The sequence below is a fragment of the Gossypium hirsutum genome, chromosome A03 (assembly GCF_007990345.1).
Source record: "Gossypium hirsutum isolate 1008001.06 chromosome A03, Gossypium_hirsutum_v2.1, whole genome shotgun sequence".
Lineage (NCBI taxonomy): Eukaryota > Viridiplantae > Streptophyta > Magnoliopsida > Malvales > Malvaceae > Gossypium > Gossypium hirsutum.
In genome coordinates, this window is record NC_053426.1 from 77,166,893 (window position 1) to 77,190,856 (window position 23,964).

A 23,964-nucleotide genomic window follows, 5' to 3' on the forward strand; every position below is an offset into this window, starting at 1 on the left:
CAGATGCTGACAGCAGCAGTGGTGTGGATTTGAAAAATCACAAAAATTTGTAGGAATGGAATTAAATAGTGAATAAATTATGTAATTGAACCTTGATGAATCTATTTTCATATGAAAGTAACGAAACAATCATATGAACAGTATATTAATATATATTAAAGTTCTCGTGAAACAGGGCCAGAACGGTTTCTGGATCTCCTGTTTCGACTTTGAAAATTCACCATAAATTGTCCAGAGATAATTATAAGTCATGCCCTATATGTATGGATTTCTCTCTGAGTCTAGTTTCTATAGAAACAAACGGCATCAGTATTGAAGCTCTGTACAGGGAGATATCCAGGTCGTAATGTGCAAAGGTCAGTGTAGTCGACCCCAGTAACATGGGAGACTTTGACTAATAAACTGTACTAATTGGCCTGACCAAAAATTCTAGAAAAAAATATGTAGAAGGGCATATGAGTCTAGTTTCATGAAAAATTCACGGAACTGGATTTCGAGTTCCAGAGCTCAAGATATGATTTTTAAAGTGACTAGTACGCAGATTGGCAGCTTGTCTGGAAAAAAAAATTTAATAAGTGGTTTGAAGTCTGTTAACACCTCGGGTTCGACTCCGGCGACGGTCTCGGGTTCGGGGTGTTACAGATCCTTTTTTAAATGCTTAAGGTATCATCGCTTGTTGTTCATTAGGGCATTATCACTGACGTGTTACGCTGCCATCTTGTTCAGCTGGTATTCTTGACGAAAAACCCTAAGAAATAATCATATTCTGTTCAGCAAGCTTGCCTCGTTGTAATTTCAAAGCCCTTTCCACTGTACCTCTTGGGACATAAAGGTTGTACTTCCCACTGCAACTTCAGGGGAATAACATTTGGTTTCTTCTATCCATCCTGCTGCAACTCAAAGGTATAGGATTCACATCATCTTCAATCAATTTGATCTGTTACACCATTCCCTGGGTGTAATGACCAGATGTATATGCCTGAGATCTGCATGAATACAGAATACCCTTTCTTTTCTCGAGAATAATCCCATTGCTCACTCTTCATTGGGATTATAACACCGATGTAATTTCTTTTTGTTCAACCAATATCTTACAGACATTCCAAAGATATAATCTCAATTTGGGCTTAAATATTTCCAACCCTTAAGCTTGGTGAGTTTTGAACAATAGTCCTGTTTCAAGTTCTTGTATTATTTAGAAGCTTCCAGAGTAATATGCGAAACTCCTTTTATGAAAGTATTATTAGTCCACTAATCGTTATTTCAATGCAAAATTCTTGAAAAAGATCATAACAGTGGACCAGAAGGAAATTAATTAGGAGCATAGCTCGAAGAAAGTAAATTAATCAAGGATAGCCAATGCAATTAAGAAGGAAATTTATTGGGATGTATCTTGAAAAAAATAAGATAATCAAAGATAACAAATTTAAAATGGGTAAAATGGAAAACTAGGTGCCCTAGATATCGCGGCTTGAGCTTTTCTGTACCAACCTCTTGAGGACCATTTTGAGATCAATATGTGTTTAGGGGATCTGTAGTATTTTGTCAATGCCCCCAGACGTAGCATACTTCTTTAATTGTTAATTCAAGCATAGCAAGACTACTATATGCCTCATTTTGATCCAAATTTGAGTTGCCTTTTTTGGGTTTTCAACTCAAATCCCCTTTGGTCTTAAGGCGCCCTTTGCGGGTTTTTGCCTTGGCCTCTCATTTTTCTTTCTTTTTTCGATTTTTTTGATTGATTCTTTTTTTTTGATTTTTTGATTGATTCTTTTTTTTTTAATTTTTTTAAGGTCTCAAGGCGCCCATTGCGAGTTTTCACCTTGGCCCCTCCCCTTTTAGGTAAAATACTCATTGACTGGATTTGCCATCCATCTTGATCAATATTAATGCTCCTCCAGAACAGACCTTCTTTACTACATAAGATCATTCCTTCTTTGGCATTCACTTTCCTTTGAAGTCCTTTTTGTGTAGGAAGGATCTTCTTTAATGATAGATCCCTATTATGAAATTCTCTAGGATGAACCTTTTTGTTATAAGCCCGTATTACCTACCCGTGACGGATATCCTTCAAATTTGACTAATCATATCGGGATTGGGTCCATTCTACCTCATCCAACCTTAGTTCTGGCAAGACTCGGAGAAAAGGAATCTTGTTTTCAAAATCATTTCCATTCCATAAACCAATGAGCAATGTGTTGCCTTAGCGAAGATCCTGGCCAACATTTGATAAGCATAGAGGGTAAATGGTAACTTCTTTATGCCAATCTTTACAAGTCTCGGTCACCTTTCACTATGACCTTTGTTTTATTATTTTTCATTTTTTCTCTTTTTTGTACTTTTATTTTTTCTTTTTGGCTGCCTTTGCTGCACTGTGATATGGTGTCTGATCTTTGAACAGACTGTAAACTTTTGACATTGTGTAGTTGCATTAGACATGATCTTTTTTGACATTACTTGTCAGCACTTGATTTGATTTTTTTTTTGGATTTTTTTTTGGTTTGATGTCTGTCGACTTTGTAACATTGGCATATGAAGCGACCTTCACCTCTTCGTGAGGTAATCGATAATTGTCAAGATGAATCGATGTACATTAGATGAGAATGGCCTGATAACATTCATGCTCCACATAGAGAAAGTCTGTGAAGAAATGAATACAGTACATGAATCTTGTCTACTAATACAATCCTCTTCCATGGTGGATCAACAGTACCCAAACCTCATGATTAGTGTAGCTCCCGTTAAACATATGTCCTTCTGACACTCGAATAGACATTTTTGCGTCCACAGGTCTTAGTATCCCAGGTATATCTATTATGCGAAAGCATCTTTGAATTCTCGACAATTCACTTTGTCTTCAAGGTAGTGCAGGCTCCGATATTTACCTCTTGCTTACAATGTCCACTGACCCTTTGTAGAATAGGATCTATTTTTCATCTTGTTCTACCATCTTTAACAAATCAAGAGATAAGTTACAATCCCTGTCATCTTCAAAGTCCTGGGATCTGCTCAAACACATATCTCACCCAAAAGGGAGTCAGTTATAGTGTTGCTCATGTCATTGATATTTGGGTACCTATTGTAGCTATGAAGGCAGATTCCAAAGAATAAATGATTCTAAGGATGCTTATTTGTATGGTATGATCATGAAGGAAGAATGAAAGCATATTTAAAAGACCATCCAAAGAACAAAAGAATATATAAAAAATGAAAGAATATTTGCTAAAAAAAATGCATTTTATTTAAATAAAGATTCTAGACAGAAGCCTATTTCACAAAAGGATTCTTATTGCTTCTAGGCTTAAAGCAACAAGCACATTTTGAACATTACTCTAGATCAGTTCTAAAAATACAGGGATTTCTTCCACAGTCCCATTATTCAAAACACCCCAAGTACATAAGGGTTTGGAAACTTTTATTCCTCGATATTCCTTCCAATTTTGATTTGTTCAAGGCATCGCAAGTCTTTTTCCCCCACTTCCAAGTTTCGTATTTTCTTCATTGTCAGAGCAATTAGGTTCTGAGGAATTATCGAACTTTACAATTCCCATTTCAATGAACCTTTCAACCAACTTTTTAAAGGTAGTGCAGTTTTCAATTGAATGCCCTGTTATTCCCGTGTGGTACTCACATTTAGCATTCTCATTATACCATTTTAGGAATGGAGGTTGTACGGGTTTCGAGTAAAATGGAGACACCACATGCACATCAAAAAGATTTTGATACAACTCCTTGTATGACATCGGGATGGGTGTAAACTTTGGCCTCGAGTTGAATTCCTGCCTTGAAGAACCTTGACAACTAGTGGTTACAGCCCTCAGCTAGCCTATGTTGACCAATTTGGAAGACATGCTCACGATGTTCTCTTCATTTTCCTTGTTTCTCGAGGTTGACCTTTTAGTGCTTTCTCTTGCATTTATCTGCCCACTTCTTACTGCATTTTCAATCATCTCACCAGACATTACTATATCTGAAAAGCTCAGAGTAGCGCTTCCCAACATATAATTAATGAACGGGGCTTTCAGAGTATTGATGAAAAGCATCCTGGTTGAAACTCTCATTCTGCTTCTTTTCCATATTTTGCAGGGTAATTTTGTCGGGTGCCATGTCTATTACATGGCTGACTGCTTCATAAAAGCCTGTGCTAAGTCTTTCCATGAATTGATTTTAGCATGACTTAATTGATTGTACCATTTAGCTGCTGACCCAATCAGACTGTCTTGGAAGCAATGGATTAATAATTGATTGTTACTAACATACCCAGTCATTCTTCTACAAAACATGATAATATGAGCTTCAGGACAGTTCGTTCCATTGTACTTCTCGAATTCGGGCATCTTGAACTTGTACGGAAGTACTAAGTCTGGGACCAAACTCAGATCTTTAGCATCAATTCCAGGATGTCTATCAGTGCTTTCCATTTCTCTAAACTTTTTCTCCAGCCATTTACACCATTCATCTAATTGTTTCTGTGATTTTATCCTTGCCATTTCTTCTTTAGCAACTTCATCCAAATCAGGCAAAACTGGATTATTCGAGTTATTACCAGGGTTAAAGCTTGAACCAGCTCGAAAATTCATTGGTATTGAAACTCCAGCTTGAAATTGTTGAGGCCTGGTCATAACAGATGGTTTCTGTAGACTTATCTCGGGTATCTGTACATGTGTTGGAGTGAAACTAGGAGGATATCGAGGGTCTTCATTATTTTCCCCAACATTGTCCATAGGATCTTTCCCCTTATCCATCCTTCCTACCAGCAATTGGGATAATTGAGTCATCATATTTCTTTGGGACTCCATCATTTGATCCTTCATCTCTTGTTGAGTCTCAGCTAGCTGCTCTTGCATCTACGCCTGCATTTGTTCTTGCATATCCCTTTGCATTTGCTCTAATTTTTCGAGTATTTTGTCCATTGACTTGGTGTTTTGCCTTGTACCGTAGGGATGCGTATTTCGTGAGTTTTTGTTGGTTTCCAGGTTACTAAAATGATTTCAATTAATTAGGGCCCTTTTGTGAAAATCTAATGCAAATGATGCACTACAATGCAAATGCATGAATGAATGCAAAAGAAAGAAAAGCGTTGATTCTGAATTCAATTCCATTAGAACAACTTTTCTAGAAAACAAATTCCTTTACATAAAATGGATTACATATGCGGCCCTGCCCTCATGTTCCAGGTGAAAACACTAATCCCTTTTCCTCATAAAAGTCAAATCTTGTGACACCCCAAAATTTACCCTAGTCGGGAAGTGGTTTCGGGACCGCTAAACCGCGTCATAAAAATAATTAGCTGTCATATTTGATGCTTATTATATGTATATATGCATGTGTGAAAATTCCATGTTTGAATTTTTTTAATTGAAGGTGAATTTTAGTAAATAGGACCTGTGTGAGAAAATCTGGAAATGTGATTGGTTAAATTACAAGGACCTATTAAAGCATGTGGTGAGAATAATGGCTTTGCATGTCAAATACCCCTTCTTTTATACATAGTGGCCGGCCATGATGGAGCATATATTAGAATAGGTGGTAAGTTTCCATGAAGTGGTCATTATTTTATGTAAAGGAAAGGAAATAATAAAAAGAAATACTAAGGATAATAAAAGAAGTAACAAAAAAAAGGGGGTCATTACCTTGTTCTTCTTAGCCGTACAAGAAGAAGAAAAAGGAGGGGGGGAGCAAAGGCATTCGGCCTTTTGAATGAAGAGGAGGTTAGTAAATTTTGTTAATTTTTCTTTTGAAATAATAGTTGTTTGGGTTAATCATCACGTTTTTCTTACCTAGCCATACTAAAATTTCGAATTTAGAGTGTTGGATGGAGCTTTCGGTTATGGTATGTGTGAGAAGAACTTGATTTTTCTTACCTTTAAGTTTTGATGGATAAAGAAACAAAAGGTTGTTGATGAAAGAAATTAATGTGTTAAGAGATTATATGAAACTTATTCATGTTTATATATGTTATATGCATTGAAAATGGTTGATGATTTTGGAGGTGATTAGCTTGAATCGGCCATGGTATATCCATAAACACGATCTATGCTTGTTATGTTACTCATGGTTAAAACGATTCGGCTATGACTCTTGTAAAAAAAAAAGTAAAAATAGGCATGTGAATTTAAAAGATGGTATGAACAAATGTGGAGTTTTGCTAGTTTAAGAGTATTCGGCCAAGTGTTCATGTGGTGGAAATTAAGTGTTAAATGGAATGAAAATGATGTTATATGGGGGTATGTATATTCGGCCATATGAGTGAATACATAGATGATGTTAAATTTGATTATGTATAATGGGCCATATAGAGTACACATGGTGATATTAACCTTAATTCTTTATAATTGATCAAGTGGATGATGTTGGTTTATATGGTCGAATTTGAATTATGAATATGTACCTTGAAATAGAATGTTGCCGTATGCTTCTTTTGATATGAAACTATTAATGTTACGGGATATAAATAACTAGCAAGGTAATTAAACTAGTTGATTGATTTATTTAAGCTCAAGAACCTAAAGGAGAGGCGTCCAACAAGGGGAAATCGAAGGTCATCGAGTAGCCGACTCGGAATTATTTTACCCAACATAAAGTAAGTCATTAAGCATGTAGTTGGTATTATTTCAAATGGTCATAATGTTTATGTATTGATGCTGAATGGAATGAATAAATATACATATATATATATATGCATGTACGTATGTGATGATGAAATTGTTGAATGAAAAGAAAAGAGGTAAGATGTACTGAGTTGTTGATCTCGGCACTAAACGTGCTGGTATAACTATTTATGACCATGAGATTGGCGCTAAGTGCGCGGGATTAAATTGTACAGCACTAAGTGTGCGATTTGACTATGTTGCACTAAGTGTGCGAAATGAATATGATGCACTAAGTGTGCGAATTGACCATGCGGCACTAAGTGTGCGAGTTTGACTATGTAGCACTAAGTGTGCGATTTGATTACGTAGCACTAAGTGTGCGAGTTGATTATATAGCACTGAGTGTGCGGACTCAATATACATTCGTGAATCATTATGGACACTATGTGTGCGACACTATTGAGTCGATCGCGGACAGCGGATCGGGTAAGTGTCTTGAGTTCATGGCTAATAGGTGCTATGTCTATACTTGGTGTTGAGCTTGGTAAGTTTGAACCTATGTGACAAATATACTTGAAGTCACGTACATAAAATTTATCGTAGAATGGGTGAAAGGCCGTTTAGTTGTATGTTTGTAACGAAAATAAAATGATTTATGAAAATGCCTCGAATATCCTATTGATGAGTATGTGGATTGTGAATGCATAAATTGGTATGAAATTGAACCGATAGGTTGGAGGAACTATGGTATGGTTCGGAATGGATGGAGTAATTAGCCTCGTTCCATTTTGTTTTCTCTTGTGATAATGTTATTGATGGATGGTAGTGCATAGCTTATGACTTACTGAGTTATAAACTCACTCGGTGTTTCCTTGTCACCTATTCTAGGTTTCTTGGACACATCTATTTTTGCGGGGTCAGGCCGTCGTCGAAGTCATCACACCGGATAGCAAGTTTTGGTACTTTCTTCTTAGTTGGCTTAGAAGAACATTTTGGCATGTATAAGCTATTACGTTGTGTTTGAACTTTGGCATGTAAACTTTAAGCCATGCGAAAATGACACGAATGTTCGATTGAGTTGGATCAAGGGTAGGCATGAAATGGACCTAGTTACTTTCGTAACAGATGCTGGCAGCAGCAGTGTCATGAGATTGAAAAATCACTAAAAATAGTAGGAGTGGAATTAATTGATGAATAAATTATGTAATCGAAGCTCGATGAGTCTGTTTTCATGAGGAAGTAACGAAAAGATCATATGGGCAGTATATTAAGAGATAATCAGATTTTTGTGGGACAGGGCCAGAACGGTTTCTGGATTCCCTGCTCCGACTTTGGAAATTCATTATAAATTAACCAGAGATAATTAGGGGTCGTACCATATATGTATAGATTCCTCTCTGAGTCTAGTTTTCATAGAAACAAACGGCATCAGTATTGAAGCCCCGTGCAGGGAGATATCCAAGTCGTAATGGGAAAAGGTCAGTGTAGTCGACCCCTGCAACATGGGAGACTTTGACTAATAAACTATACTAATTGGCCTGACCAAAAATTCTAGAAAAAAATACATAGATGGCCACATGAGTCTAGTTTCTGGTAAAAATTACGAAACTGATTTTCGAGTTACGAAACTCAAGATATGATTTTTAAAACGACTAGTATACAGATTGGGCAGTGTCTGGAAAATAAATTTTATAAGGGGTTAAAGTCAGTTAACACCTCGTGTTCGACTCCGGTGTCGGTTTCGGGTTCGGGGTGTTACAAATCTCGCACCCAACAGCTACCTCCATTAGCTCTTTTTGCTTGGTCTGGGCCACGACTTATTACGCACTTATCCTCGCGATGTTGGTTAGCTCCTTTAAGCAAGTCGGGACACGACGGCTCTCGAACAATCTTTATCGACTTGAATCCTCGGGCAATAAAACAGAGTCTTATTTTCCTCCGCGAACTATCAGCTTTTTTTCACTGTGTTTACTTGAACCATATTCAGACAACCGTACTATAATCCACTTTATCAAGAAATCCATTTTCCCATGACAAACTGTTCTATTTAGCAATCGAATATGAATCAACACCTCCTTTCTATGATGATGTAATGTAATGCAGTCATAAACAAACAAAAATAAATACGTTAGTACAGAAAAAATAAATAACCAATAAAACACCTATTCAAGTGACCACTAGACTTAGGGCATAGTTCTACCTAAGGTGAACTCTTAGGGTTCACTATATGTGGCTCGGTTCTAAAGAAAGGGTACCTGAACCAGTAGATTCCTCAATCCTCACCCATTATAGGCTCATATGGATTGAGTTCAGTTCAAGGGAATACATTTCCCTATGACCATGCGGAGATGAAAATCTCATGAAGTCATAGGTACGGATGTATCCCTGAAGTAATCCACTAGCCCATGCGGAGGTGAAAACCTCACGAAGGCGTAGTTTCTTACTCTCCCACTTAAAAGGTGTGACCATAATGGTCATGCAATGCAATGCAATAGTCTACAAGACTCAAACCACAACAATCATACAAACAAATGCAACAAAGAATCATGATTTTCAAATCAAATTTTTAATTTTTGACAAAAGACAGAAAATAATCAATTTTACGGCCTGACTTTCTCATTGGTCCCTAGTGGAGTCGCCAAGTTGTCAAAACCATTTTTTTTATTTTGAAAAACGGCGGATCGACTTTAAGACAAGGTATGGAGTCACCACTAATCCTTTTTTGTTTAGGTGTGATCGGATGACCTAATAAAACATTTTATTTTATTAAAAAAAATCAATTTTGACCTACGAAATTTGAGAAAACGGGTTCGGGAGTTGATTACGTGTGAGGAAGGATTAGCACCCTCGCAGCGCCCAAATTTGGTACCTTATTGATTAATTAATGCCCTAATGTCGAAAATTCGAAGAGATTTTAAAATACAATCCCTTTAGAAAATGTTTGGATAACTCGAATTGAACGCTAAGACACCTTTGTTTCGAAGGAATAAAATATCATACCCAGCATGTTAGGGTACAATATTTCAAACCCTCAATACCAAGATCATCTTATGATTTCCCAAAATTCATGAATGGAAAATTTAAAAGGATATTTGGTTATTTGGTCAACGGAAAATTGAAACCCAACACGTTAGGCGCGATTTCTCGAATTTCCAAACAAGAAATATTACCTTATTTTTTAATTTAAGAAAACATGGATGAAATTTCAGAAAGGGTATTTGGTCAATCAGAAAATCGAAACCCAGCACATTAGGGTACGATTTCTCGAATTGCCAAACACGAAATATTGCCTTGTTTTGAGAAGTCTTCAAATGGGCGATTATAGAACAGACTCAAAATGTAATTATTTGGTTTGTTTGAAGTAAAAATAAAATGACTAATTTTGGACCAATATGTTGGAAATTTCAATTACAATGCGATACTCGGAAATGATAAGGTAGAATTACAAACATGGAACAATATACATGGGTAAAATACTATACAAATGAATGAGAATAGTATGAAAAAAAAAGCAAATTAAGATACACACAATAGCAATAAGTTCACGTCATACATTATGCAAATACTAACATTAACATTCAGAGACTTATGAATCAAAGATTCGATTTTAAAAGAAATATAAAGCCAATTAATACAAATAGATTGAAACAAGTTTTGAAATAATGATAAATGAGTTTGAAATTAATAATGAAAAAATAAGACATTTGAAATTATAATACATAAAATAATTTAATTTTAAAATAAGTTATAAACGTGAAAATTTGAAATAGATCAAAAAGATAAAATAAGTTAAATAAATATTATACAAAAATAGTAATGTATAAATGAATTTTAAAACAAATATCAAAAGAAAAAAATTAAAGTAAGTAATATACAAAAATAATATGCATTAATTTAAACAAATAATATACACAAAAAAATACTTAATATAAATAACATATATAAAAATAATAATGTAAACAACATACTAAAAGAACATAAAAAATATAATAAGACAAATAAAAAAAATATACAAATGCAAGTATAAAAATAACATACTAAAACAATGTAGAATCGATAAACATTATATGTTAAAATAGTTTTAAAAAAAACTAAATAACAAATAAATTAAAGGAAATAAAGAATTACATAAACTAAAATAAACAAAATCAATTGAGAGAAATGCAAACTAAAAGGGGTACTTAATAAAATAAACCATTGAAACATAATTAGGGACCAAGGCACAATGTGCGTAAATCAGAGAGGATTAAAAATGCAAATAAACCAAATCCCGAAATGAGGCATTTAAATGCAGACTAAAATAAAATTGACACAAAATTCTTGGGCCAAATTTTAAAAAAAAATGAACAGGGGGCTAATCAAACAGCGGCGCAAAATAGAAAGACTGACCACGCAAATCACCCATTTTAGGCGGGAATGTGCAGACCCTTACCCCTTTATCCAAACGACGTTGTTTCATTTATCACTAAAACTAAAAGAAACATTTGAATGACAATCTGCCATTTTCTTCAAACAATTGAAACAAAACCTTAATCTCCCCTTCCTTTAGCCGATCATCAAAGATCAAGCCTTAGCCGCCATACAACCACCACAAACGGTGGTCGACAGAGGGTAGATTACCTCACTTAAACTCGTTTAAAGCCGTGTACGAAGTTCTAGCACTTCCAGTCGCAAGGCATCAAAAGAAGGGAGTCCTCACCTCTGTTGGATTTAGGCTTTAACGGAGAAGAAACTTCGACCGTATCCCAACAGTTCAGGTGAGGCTTTCCCCGTTATACTTTTCCTTTTTATTTTCTTCTTTGTAAACGAAAAAAAAATAAATAAAAAAGAAACAGAAAAACAGTAAAGGAAAAAAAAACGAAATGCTATATCAAATTTCGAAAAGAAAAGCCACCTTTCAATAAACTCTTTTGTATTAATCTCTTTGATTTTTTGTGCGTGTTCAAAAAAAAGAGGCCGCCTACATTTATATTTCTTGGCTTTTTATAGCCATAACAAAAGGGAAAAATACAAAGTTTCTGCTTGGTTTTTGCTCTTGCTGCTATGTCCGTCCTTTGCTTGTCTTATTTTGCAGGTACAGAGGCAACGTGGAAGGGGTAGCTGGCGTGTACGGAGGCTGTTGGTGGCGCAGCAGCTGCTAAGGCTGGTTTGCTGGAAACATGGTTTAGGTTTTTGGCCTTTTTGGGTCTGAGTTTATTTTGTAAATGGACTAATGCATTTTGGACTTTTATTTGATTTGTGCTCGGGTCGAGCAAAATAGGCCTGTTACAATGGTTTTTACCTTAGGTTGCTGAAAATAAAAGGAAAAGAAATGAGGGAAAGATTAGCTTAAACTTGGATATCTAGGGAGGGCACTAAATACTTAACCATTCAACTCTAATCATTTTCTTATCTATCTATTATAATTAACCCCTATATTTTGGGATATGACAGAGTTCGCTTTATTACTTTTACTATAAATTTATTTAACTTTTAAATTTTATTTATATATATAGATATGCACTCATGTTTTTGTTGTGTTGATGTTATTTTTCAAAGGTTTTCACGTATTAATTAATTTTATATATTTTTATGTATTCATAAATTTGTTATCATGTTAATATTATTTGTTTTAATTATTTTCAAATGTTTATATCATACCTCAATTCATACATATTTAATATAAAATTTTCATACCCATGTTTTTATATATATATTTCATTCTACCCAAATATATATATATATATATATATTTCTCATGTTAAAAAATAGTTGTATGTATATTGTGACGCATTATGTTACTTCCATTTTGTAATATATTTTATATAGTTTGTGATAATTATTCAATTTTGAGCCTATTATGTTTCAATTTATATTGTATTTTATATAATTTATCATAAAAATTTAATTTGTAAAAAAAAAACATATATTCATATTATATTTGCATTATCATTTTTTATCTTCTAAATTAATGATTTATTTTACATAGATTTTAGCACATGATATCTGTGTCATATGCATATAATTTTTTATAGCACCATGAACATGTGTTTTTGATTATTTTATATTCTTTTATTATATTTCAAACTATATCATATTTCCTACAGTCTTTTGTAATAATTTAATTTTAATTTTATGTACTTAAAAATTAAGGTAAATTACATAGATAGTCATCCATTATTTAAAAAATTTTATTTTAGGCACTAAAAATAAAAAAAGTTTGCAATTTAAGTATCTACAATATATAGTTTAATCATTTTGGCCACTTCCATTAAGATTACAAACGGAAAACTAATGTGGTAGTTAAAAAATTGATATAATAACAAATTTATCCATTAACTTTTACATAATTATTGATTTAGACATAAATTTAAAAAATTAACCCTAAAAATTTACAAATATTCTCAATTTGATCCTAATTCTAAAAAAATTAAAGAAATATATAAATATTTTAAAAATATAATAATAAATTTAAATTTTATGTTAGGGATCGACCTGTATAAACAACAAAATAGAAAAATAGAAAGATCAAACATACAAATTTTAAGTGGAAAACTCCTTCGAAAAGGATAAAAACCATGGGTAAATGTGGCTTTAGCTTTTCACTAAATGAGTAAAAAAGCAAGAGTACAATATGGAGAAAATAAACCTAAATGTACTAAACATACAAACCCAAAACCCAAAAATAAAGCCCTAACTCAAGAATGAAATTCTTTCCATAGTTATCAAAAAAACTCTCACCAAAACTTATCTACGACTACATCTTGTTGCCCCTAAAAGAAAAGTTGTCACGTCCCAATTTATTTTTGGTTAAGTGTCAGAATTAAGCATGAAATGAGTTATAGGCTTAATGGTTAGCTATTAGTAAATCCATCCTAGAGACTCAAGTTCAAGCCCTTCCCTTCATTTTTTTAGAAATTTCGACGATCCTTGATGGAATTGCATTGTGTTGCCCCTAGGGTTAGAAGCCGTACTATATTACATAACTAATATTTGTTAATAAGCTATTCTTTCCCCTTAATCTTCTTTCCACCTTTTTCTTTTCTTTCCTTCTTTCTTGCACCATATTTCCATATTTTGTTCTGTTGAATCTTTTCCCTTATTGAATCATTCTTCGATCATTTGATTTCTATTGATATTTAGATTGTTTTTAGTAGTGTTCGTTATCTTTGCCCAAGGATGGTAAGTACTATTTGCTTTCAATTGTTAGATTTTGCATAGCCGATGTTAATCTTTCCAATTCATTTAATCAATCTCATTCGGATTCCTCGAATCTAATATGTAAATACTCGTATGTTGTCATTTTAAGGATCAGATCTAAGTGAATCAAATCAGAGTTGATTGTGGGAAGTGCCAATCAAACTCTTGGTGAAAAGTATGTGCTCTTTATCAAGTGAATCGGTGGAAAACCATGTGTAGTTTAGGGTCACACGGTTTCCCACACGAGCATAGGAGCCACACGGGAGGGCCAAATGACCATGTGCGTCTGTTATTTTAGGGACTTTCGTGAATCACACAACCTTAGCTTGTTACACGATCTACCGCACGTCCGTGTCGTTATCGTAGGGAATTTTATCGTTGTTCAAATAGTCGCAGGCTATTATGGCCTGACCACACGATCGTGTATCCCTTCAACACTACATTAGGTTATCACATAGCCTGGCCACATGGTCGTGTGACCCCTATTTTACAACTTTGTCCAGAAATTGTGATATGTTCAGTTTAGTCCTTTTATAGTCCCCGATTTGTTTATAGAGTGTTTGTAAATTCAATTGAGACCCTAACATTATGAATATTCTGGAATCTATGATATAAATGACTGAATTGATACTGTTATATGCATGATATGTTAGTGATACATGCTACTGTTATTGTATACTCAATGATCTGTTACTATTGCACTGGTTTTGTATTACTAATTGCATGTACAACATGCCTACTGCTACTGTTAAACTAATTGCATGATAAGCATGACTACTGTTTCTATACTGTACTATTACTAGCATGCCATAATGCAGCATGGGGATTGGGACGATTTGAAAGGAGGAAGTACTGAAAAATTTAAATCTGTAAACACTGGTGGTTTATCCACAATTTACTTACAATTAATCTGCATTTTTTATCTAAAATTTACTAGTAGTTCACCCATAATTTTACTGGCAATTCATTTGCAATTACTGCAGTGTGTAAAGACTGATGAGTTATGGGGAACTCTTACTGTGGTGTGTAGCAAAGAATGGGTAGGAACTTATCCTATTAAATATGAATTGCATTGACATTCATAAGCATGCATAAGGAAAATGGACAAACTCTATATTGCTATGCGACTGTGATTGTTCTAAGAACTATTATTTTGTATGCCATGTCTACTTTTTTGCATTGATTTTATTATGTTTAGACCCACACTGTGCTTCTTAAGCTCATCCCCTTAGTTTCCTTTTTTCAGATAACCCACAAGGTTATGACACAGACTAGGCATTCAAAGGGTTTGTCTTAGATAGTTTTTTTCAACAAAAGTATTTTAGACCTAATATTTATAATTTCTGTTATTTGAAAATTGTATTGCCTTACATGAACAGTGGCATGAAACTTAAATTTTGGGATAATTTTGGCATGGCATTATAGTTGTTTAGATTTTTGAAACATATAAATTTATGATGCATGAAATCTAGTTTTTAATCAAAACTCTGTTGATTATCACTTTTTTCGCTGTAATTTTTTTTTTAAAAAAAGAGTTTTGAGTAGTTAATAAACTGGAAAACAAATTTTGCAAAGTAAACATTAAAATCAACCGATGTTTGAAAAAAAAAAGTATCCTTTAGAAACACGCTAAAATTTTCTTCTAAGGTAAGCAAATGTTTTGGAAAAGACTATTTTAAAAACTACGATAATTTTACTAGGTCATTTTAGTGACTAATGTAGCCTTTAGAATCCGGCTGTAACATCTGGGTTGTTTAAGGAGGTTACAAAAGTCCCGTAGTACCACATCTTTAATTGCCTCTTAATTGACCTCTCAAAACAAGGATACAATGCCCCTTTAAATAGGCCAAGATTAGAGGTCTAACATACTAAAATATCTCTGGAGTAATCAAAATTTAACTAGAAAAAGGAAGCAAAGTTTAATTGGAAGAAGAAACACAATTTATGCAGGGAACATGTAATGTCCCCATTCACCTCATCACGACGTTGTCCATCATCACAGTGTTGGGAAACTTCTCATCGTGATGTCATCGTCTGTTCGACTGAAAATATGAGACACATCCCACATTTTATATTAATATTAAATAAATATAAATATATTAATATTAAATAAAATAAAAATCCACCACCACCACCCCCTCATCCCCATCTCTCTCCCTCTCTGGTGCTGCTGTAAAATTAGCTTTTGCAGTAGTAGCATAAAAGTAAACGAAACATTATTGCCGAAGATGCTTTTCTGAACATACATAGCCAAACAATTTGATCACTTTCTCTAGCTATCATACTTCTATAAACCAAAAACTAACATTTAAAATAAGTTGATAATTACGGTGAAATTTCAGCCAATACTTAATCTTAAAGGAGATATTATGCAACTTTAGAAAATTTAAGCACACAACATAGCTAAATAACAGAAGCACTCTGCAAGCATTACAACAAAATAGGTTTTTAGCCGCATAAGGCACTTAATTTGAGGCGTCTTTATAAGCGTCGTAAAAAACGCCGCTAAATTTTGCGATATTTATGTGGGAAAATGCTGTTATATAACATGACCTTTAGCGGTTTCTCCCAAAAACGCCACTAAAGAACATGACCTTTAGGGCGTTAGTGGTAAAAGTGTTGCTAAAGAACATGATCTTTAGTGGCGTTTTTGGGAAAAGTGCTGTTAAAGATTATGTTCTTTAGCGGCGTTTTTTGGAAAATGTCACTAATTTTATTAGATTTTACCAATCCATTTTAATTCATATAGAACCCAAATTTTCAACATAATTTCTTGTAACATCAAATCCAACCAAAAACTTCAAATCTAAATGAGACTATCATGAAAGAAATATGTATATGATCTAAATTAATAAATGAAATAACAAAATATATTATATTCAAAAGTTATATTATTAAGATATTCTCACAATAAGAAAACAAAAGTCTAAGATGATCGATTCTGTGACTGCTGAAACATTTTCATGATATTCTGAAGCTGTAGCTGGAGTTCATCATATTTTCTTGTTACTTCTACTTCTCTCGCTGCTACCTCCGTTTTAAATTGTAGCTGGAATTCTTCATATTTTCTTTGAGCCTCTGCTTTAAGTTGAGCGATTTGTTCAACTGTGCTCGCTTGCATCTGAGCCATCTGGTCTCTTAACCTCTGAACTTTAGCTTGAGCCTGATTTGCCGAAGGCATGTATTGCTGCGAGCTGGGTCCAAAAAATTGGGTTGGGTTAACAAAAGATCTTTGAAATCGAACCCTACCATACCTTTCAAGACCCAAAACTTCAGTAATAATTCTGTTATCAATGTCGTCCAGATTAACAAAACTATCACTTGAAGTGATTGCTTCATACTTCGCCCTTTTATCCTTTAATTTCTCCTAATAAATCAATCAAGGAGTTAGAAACGAAATATAAAATCAAACAAACGCAACATAACTTGGCATTATTTGCATTAGAAACGACGAATTACACCATTATAATTAAACATGATAAATATTTAAAATAATTCAAATTTTATTAAGTAAATATACCATAATTTCTGCAGCTTCAATAGTTATAGGAGATCCATCTTTCTTTCTATGTGTAATGTCAAAAGGCTGAAGGCGTCCAACTTTTTGACCAGATGACAGTTCCTACAATATAGTAGGAAAAATATTATTTAGTAGAAAGTAATTAATATTTGACACAATTAATAAATTCAAAATATCTCATCATCATCTACATAAACAAAAACTTTTCGACCCAGCTGTGTGCGTGAATTTTTGTTTTTGCCTACTTGTAGTTTCAAATCGCTCATGATCTTACATTATGAAATTATTATTAGGTTTATAGTAAATACTATAAACCAAAATAATTATAAGAGTTTAGAAGTACGTAATACCTCTATTTTTTTTTAATTCCAAAATATAACTGCATCTTCCTATTAGTACCTCAGCATTCTTGGCGGGACATTTCGCAATTTCTCTTCGAGGGAAATATTTTTCCTAAAATATTCCTTCTTTAAAGTACTTGTATGGTCTCTCCATTTCTTTCCTAATGTTTTCTTCACATAATTATCCAAGACCTCTAAAAAAAATCTCTCCTGCAAATAACACAAGTTTAGAAAGTAAAATATAAATGAAACTTAAACCAAAATATTATAAATTACATTCATGTCATTACCTTAGTATTATCGAGAGCTTGATTTTTGTTACTATCAGGCATATGATGCCATGACTAGTAGTTTATTGGCAACAAATTGACATTTCGTGCTATAATACCCAAGTATCCTACTAAAAGTCGAGATTCTGATCTATTAGGCTGACCATGACTATTTCTAGATACTTTGACACACTCGACAGAATTTAGATCGTATAAATCTTTTAATAGCGTACCTCCTCAAGTTTTGTGCCTCCCACCACTTTCAGCTAAGAAAATGGTATATGATAATATAAGAATTTAAAACAAAAATCAATAATAAAATTCAATCTGCATGTAAATTAAAGTTAACATTACTTTGAATTTTTGCAGTTTCGTCAGCTGTATTCAGAATATTAAAAGGTTCAATAGTAGTCTGTTGTTCACTATTTGTTTCTTCTGAATTTGGAGGATTCTGAATAATACTTAGATCTCGCAATCTTCTTCTAGGCATATTATCTGCAATACACATAAAATAGTTGAAATATTAGTAACTAATTACAACAATAATAGAACATAAAAAATAGTTGAAATATTTAACAAGATCAAGATTTAAATTATAGTATTACATATAATTAAAAAATCGTAAAATCTTACTACATCATAATTCGTAAATATCTTCATCCACATCCTGGCGAACCCATTGAAATTGTGTACTAGTACTAGGGATAATTTCATTTAAGTTTTGTTCTAGAAAAGACAAAGTTTTTGATATTTTGTCGATGACATCTTTACTTCCATTGCCCATGTCAAACAAGTCTCTAGGGGTGTTACGAAGTACAACGTACCAACCCTCATCAGTTGGATCTTGCGAGTAAAAAACTTGTTTAACTTGAGAAGAAAATACATACGACTCATCTATCAACTGTTGTCCAGTGTGAATTAATTGAGAGAAGTTCACCACTGTAAAATCAAATTGATCTTTTTTAATTCTACGAGCAGCATTAACATTAGCCCAATCACATCGAAATAAGACAACCTTCCGTTTGCCATAGTAATCCAACTCAATAATGTCCGTAAGAAGTCCGTAATACTCCACATTTCCCTCAATAGGATTACTGTCCCTAGCAGTAGCATAACTTGTAATTAAAGAATTAACAACTATTCTACAATTTTGAGTCCTCAATCTTTTGCGAGATTTTGTATGAAACATGAATCCATTAATGAGAAAGGTAGTATAACTTTTTACTACTCTATTTGGACTTTGTGAAAGCTATTTAACTTCTTCATTGACGTCCTTTCCACTCCAAACCTATTGTATTGAAAGTAAATTGATTAATTATAATGTTATACGAAAACATTATTTGTCAATGAAAGTTTCAGTTGCATACTGTCTGCCCTAACCATTCATGAAAAGATTCTACAAATAACTTATGAATCTCTCGATGTTGTAAACTTTGAAAGTGTGAACAAGATCTCAAGACTTGTTTGTACTCACTATGTTAAAAAGTGGATTACTTGGTTAGAAGATAAACAAATTAAAAAGATGAATTTTTGTCAAATTTTAAAACTTACTTGCATAATGGTTCAATTGAATCATGGTGAAAAAGAACATATCGATGTGCTTGTACCCAAGATTTATCATTTAAGTGTGCAATTTCAACTTTACTGATTGGTTGTCCATATCTTTGACATAGATAAGTTTCGGCTAAGTGTGCAATTGCCAATTGATGTTGACACACTTCCTACATAGGCAAAGAATCATATTCTCTTGGCTTGCATTTTGAAATGCAAAATTTAGAAAAGTTTGTACTACATTTCGATAGTCGTTGCTTACCCTTGACAAATTCACCCAACTCTTATCCATTTCGTAGTTCTTGAAGTCTAAAATTGACAACAAATTACGGTTATTTAAGTGTTCTAAATAGATTTAAATCATGTCATTGTACTAAAATAGATAATATAATATCAAGTATCAAGTATCTAATTATTTAAAAAAAATATATTAGTGACAACATTTTTTATATTCTCTAAATGTTAGAAATTGCAATTTTTTATATTCTTTAAATGTTTATGTAAGTTATGATAACCATTAACTTTTATTCTTATTTTTCCTTTTATTCATTTACTAAAATTTTTTAATTTGGTTTGGAGGTGGAACCAGTTTATAGTTATAAATGGAATCAAGTTATGTAAAATCTAGCACAAACTATTATTTTGTCATAACAACACTATTTGAACTTCCATCAATCAATATATTGATAATAATTTCCTTTCTAGTTAAAAACTTGTTGTCTGTTTTATTTATTTAGTTTTAAATTTTTAAAAAATCGATTAAATATTGCAACCATTTCTTATGTTTATGGCTTTGAAAATTTGGCCTCAACTTTTGCTTCGTTTTCATCACTGCCAATACATGATAGTAATAAATAAAACTCAAATTCAACTTTGAAAAAAATACATGCAGTTTTCCAGTTCATGTAACTTAATATAGTAGTGATAATAACATGATATGGTTAACTTAATAGAGTAGTGTAAATTAATTAATTATTCATAAAATAAATTCATTATGTTAAATTAAAAAAATTAAAAAATAAATAAAAAGTAATTCAACATTTAAAATATAAAAAAGAAATTTCATGTCATCTTCCACATGTGGATCATACATTGATTGTTTTTATTATCTAAGAAATCTTATAGTATATTGAAGTAATTTGTATAATGTTTGATAAATTTAAATGTCAAATTAGAAAAAAAAATTAAGTACCAAATTTAAAAAAATATAAATTCAATTATTAAAAAAAAAGAGAGTATAAATTGATTAAACGAACTCATTTTTCATTAAGTGATAAGTCACCCATCATTCTTTACTTATCTTTTCAATAGCTTTTCATTGAAAAAGGGTCTGTGAAAACTAATTAAACTAGAAATTAATCTCTAACATGGGGAACAATTTTGTTAAATTTTTTTAAAAGTTAAAAAAATATGATTATTATGAAATATGAAATATGATTATTTAATTAATTAATTTTATATATCATAAAATTATTATGAAATATGATTATTTATTTAATTAATAAGAAATTAATTAATTATTCATAAAATTATTTAAATATAAACCGTGTATTTAGTTAGTAGAGAGAAAAACTGGAATTTGGGAATGCTTGGATTGAGATGGGAAAATAATATATTCATTTTGGTAAGATAAAAAGAAAATGTGAGAGTGGTTAATAACTAACTAAACTAAGTGCTGCCTAACTTTGGATGGAAGTGTCCAACAGGAAATCTTGGTCAATGATAAGTTATTTATGTACATATATTGTCAACTATACCAATATTCTACTACTGGTAGCAGTATTAATTAAGAGGGTAGAACAAGTTGAAAGCAGAAAAAATCAAAGAGAGGCGAAGGCAACATAGTTGTTAGTAAAAAATGGAAAGAAAGAAAGTAGTCATAAAGAAATTAACAACACACACAAAAAAAAAAAACTACAGCAAGAACTGTCTACCTGTATTTCAGCAATCGACTTCCTTACAAGTTCTTTCAATAGATAGTGCACCTAAAGATCAAAGCATCATTTCAAGTTTCAGTATAAACTAAGAACTCTAAATATATTACTCTTGTTTCAGTATAAACTAAGAAAAAACTTGATATTAGAACTACATGAAAATGACCAAATTTACATGCATTCAATAAACTAATTAATATTGTAAAGTAATTGATTAGATTTCTTAAGCGTCATTTAAAGTTTCAACCTTGTAAAATAGTGTTGAAAGAACTTATTTTTGAAAAGAAATCTGACCTAATTCAATTTCACATATAATAAAAAAATTTAAGATAAAAAAAAATCCAATTAGCTATCAACATATAAGAACTAAATATTTTACTGGTGAAAATATATTTAAGATTTACACATGTAAGGAACCTGAATAAAAATTCTTATGAAAATATAAGCAAATGAAAGCTTGAAAAATTCCCAGCTATTATAGGAATCTGCCCTTTTAAATCATTGTTATATAATATCAATTGTTATAAGAAATGATGTTATACTTGTTATGTTGTTATTAGAAAGATTTATGATCTCGAGAGTAGTGAAATTGTTAATAGCCGAAAGACTTTCACCTAAAATATATAATCAAATTTGTCAAAACAACTTGATGATAGAACCCATGCACTTTGTTTTTTCTGTAATTAGAGAGAGAAGTCATGTACTCTGCTCCTCTTATATTGAACTAAGGGCTGAAAACAGTTTTATATTATTTTCTCACAAATGACTTATATTTTTGGCTTATCTTTAGATTGTGTTTATTGTTATCACCTTCTTCACTAATACTCATCATCATCATGTTTCTTGTTAAGTTAATCTCTAAGTTTTGAAATATATAAAACAAACAGTGGTGACCGTCAATATATCACCCAAAATCTCAAAATCATTTAACACAAAGAAAATGATTACTTCAATTAATTCAAGCCGAGAACAAACATCAAAATTTCATAAACAAAACTTTCTGCCTTAACAAATAAAATAACAAATAAAATATTTTAATTATTTTCTAATAAAATTTCCTAAAAAATTTTTTGCCTTCCATTTATGCAACAAAACCTATTGGAGCAAAACTTTGTTGTAATCATCAATGGTCAACAAATGCAACAAAAAAGTTCACATTCTTTCCAATGTTGAGATAAAAAGCTAACATCGGTCACAAAGTTCAACTGAAACAAAATTAATAAAACAACAAAAGAATTTAAACTGAACCATTCCTTTATTTTTCTTTATTTCCTTCTTGTTTATCAGCAACCAAACACAACACCAATTAACAAACAAAAAATGAAAAATTAAAACATAAAGCAAAATTAATCAAATAAAAAAGGTGTGCGTGAAGGAGAAAATAATTGATTACCAGCTAGGAATGGAAGCATTGCAGGTTGGAGAAAGCGACGAAAACTTTGAAAACCGTGCCGATCTAGAAAAACATATCGATTACAGAAGAGAAGTAAGTAGGCCAAAATCCCGAACGCCAGAAAAAAAGAAACAAACAAGAATTAGCAATTACCTCAAATCGAGAACAAGGAACAAATGAGATGATATATATCTCTGTACCAAAAGCAATCACCAATCTTTATCTTCTTCAACAAAATATCAATTTTGCGCATATATCGGGGAGGGGGAACTGATTTGGGGAAAAGAAATTCAGGAAAAAAAACGGGATTTCTAAAAAAATTAGGGATTTTGGGGTAGGGGAATTGATTTGGGAAAAAAATTGGGAAAAACAGAAAGGGGTCTGGGAAAGAAACTTAGGGATTTCGGGGAGAGGGAGAATTGATTTGGGGAAAGAAATTGGGGAAAAAAGAAAGGGGTTTGGGAAAAAAAACTTAGGGATTTTGAGAAGAGGGGGAATTAATCTGGGGAAAAGAATTTGGGGTTTTGGGGCTAATAAAACGACCCTATTTTGAAAAAATTTAATACATATTTGTGGCGTTTATGAAAAGACGCCGCTATTGCTGACCTTTTATGATGTTTATAAGAAAAATGTTACTATAATTCTACCCTTTTGCAGCATTTATTTAAAAAACGTTGCTAATGCCTTACCTTTTGTGGCGTTTTTCAGCTAGTGTCACTAATGTATAATATCCAAACACCACTACAAGCTTAATTGTGAAGTGTAAGATCTCAAAGGCTTTAAGGTAACCAGAAACAGAATCTAAAGTTTTGAGAAAAGCAAGGTGTTTTCTAAATATATAATTAGGCATACCCTTTAGCGACTCCATTTGAATTTTTAAGCACCTGGGTTTCCAGCCCTTGTTTCTAAATATATTAATTTTTTAGTATAATTTTTTTCAAATCTTTACTACTATTGCTGCTACAAAAGCTAATTTTACAGCAATAGAGAGGCAGAGGGATAGGGACAGTGGGGGAGGGAGGGAGGGGGAGAGGGACGGTCGGGTGAGGTTTAGGTGGGGGAGGGGTGAGAGATTTTTATTTTATTTAATATTAATAGAAAATTTAAATTTTTTATATTTTTTGAAAATATTAATGTATTTTTATATATTTTTAATTTTTTTTAAAAATTAGGATCAAATTAAG

General features: G+C 32.3%; 2 long non-coding RNA genes across 2 annotated transcripts; one reads left to right on the forward strand and one right to left on the reverse strand.

Moving 5' to 3' along the window:
- Positions 1–10,778: 10,778 nt before the first annotated feature.
- Positions 10,779–11,973, forward strand: LOC107888054 (uncharacterized). Its single transcript, XR_001681257.2, has 2 exons — positions 10,779–11,350; positions 11,668–11,973. It is a non-coding gene; the product is annotated as an uncharacterized lncRNA (long non-coding RNA).
- Positions 11,974–17,696: 5,723 nt separating this feature from the next.
- LOC121219051 (uncharacterized) lies at positions 17,697–23,620 on the reverse strand. The gene is made up of 4 exons (XR_005915601.1): positions 22,934–23,620; positions 22,781–22,843; positions 21,388–21,438; positions 17,697–18,397 (listed from the first exon to the last, which is right to left on the reverse strand). It is a non-coding gene; the product is annotated as an uncharacterized lncRNA (long non-coding RNA).
- Positions 23,621–23,964: the final 344 nt, after the last annotated feature.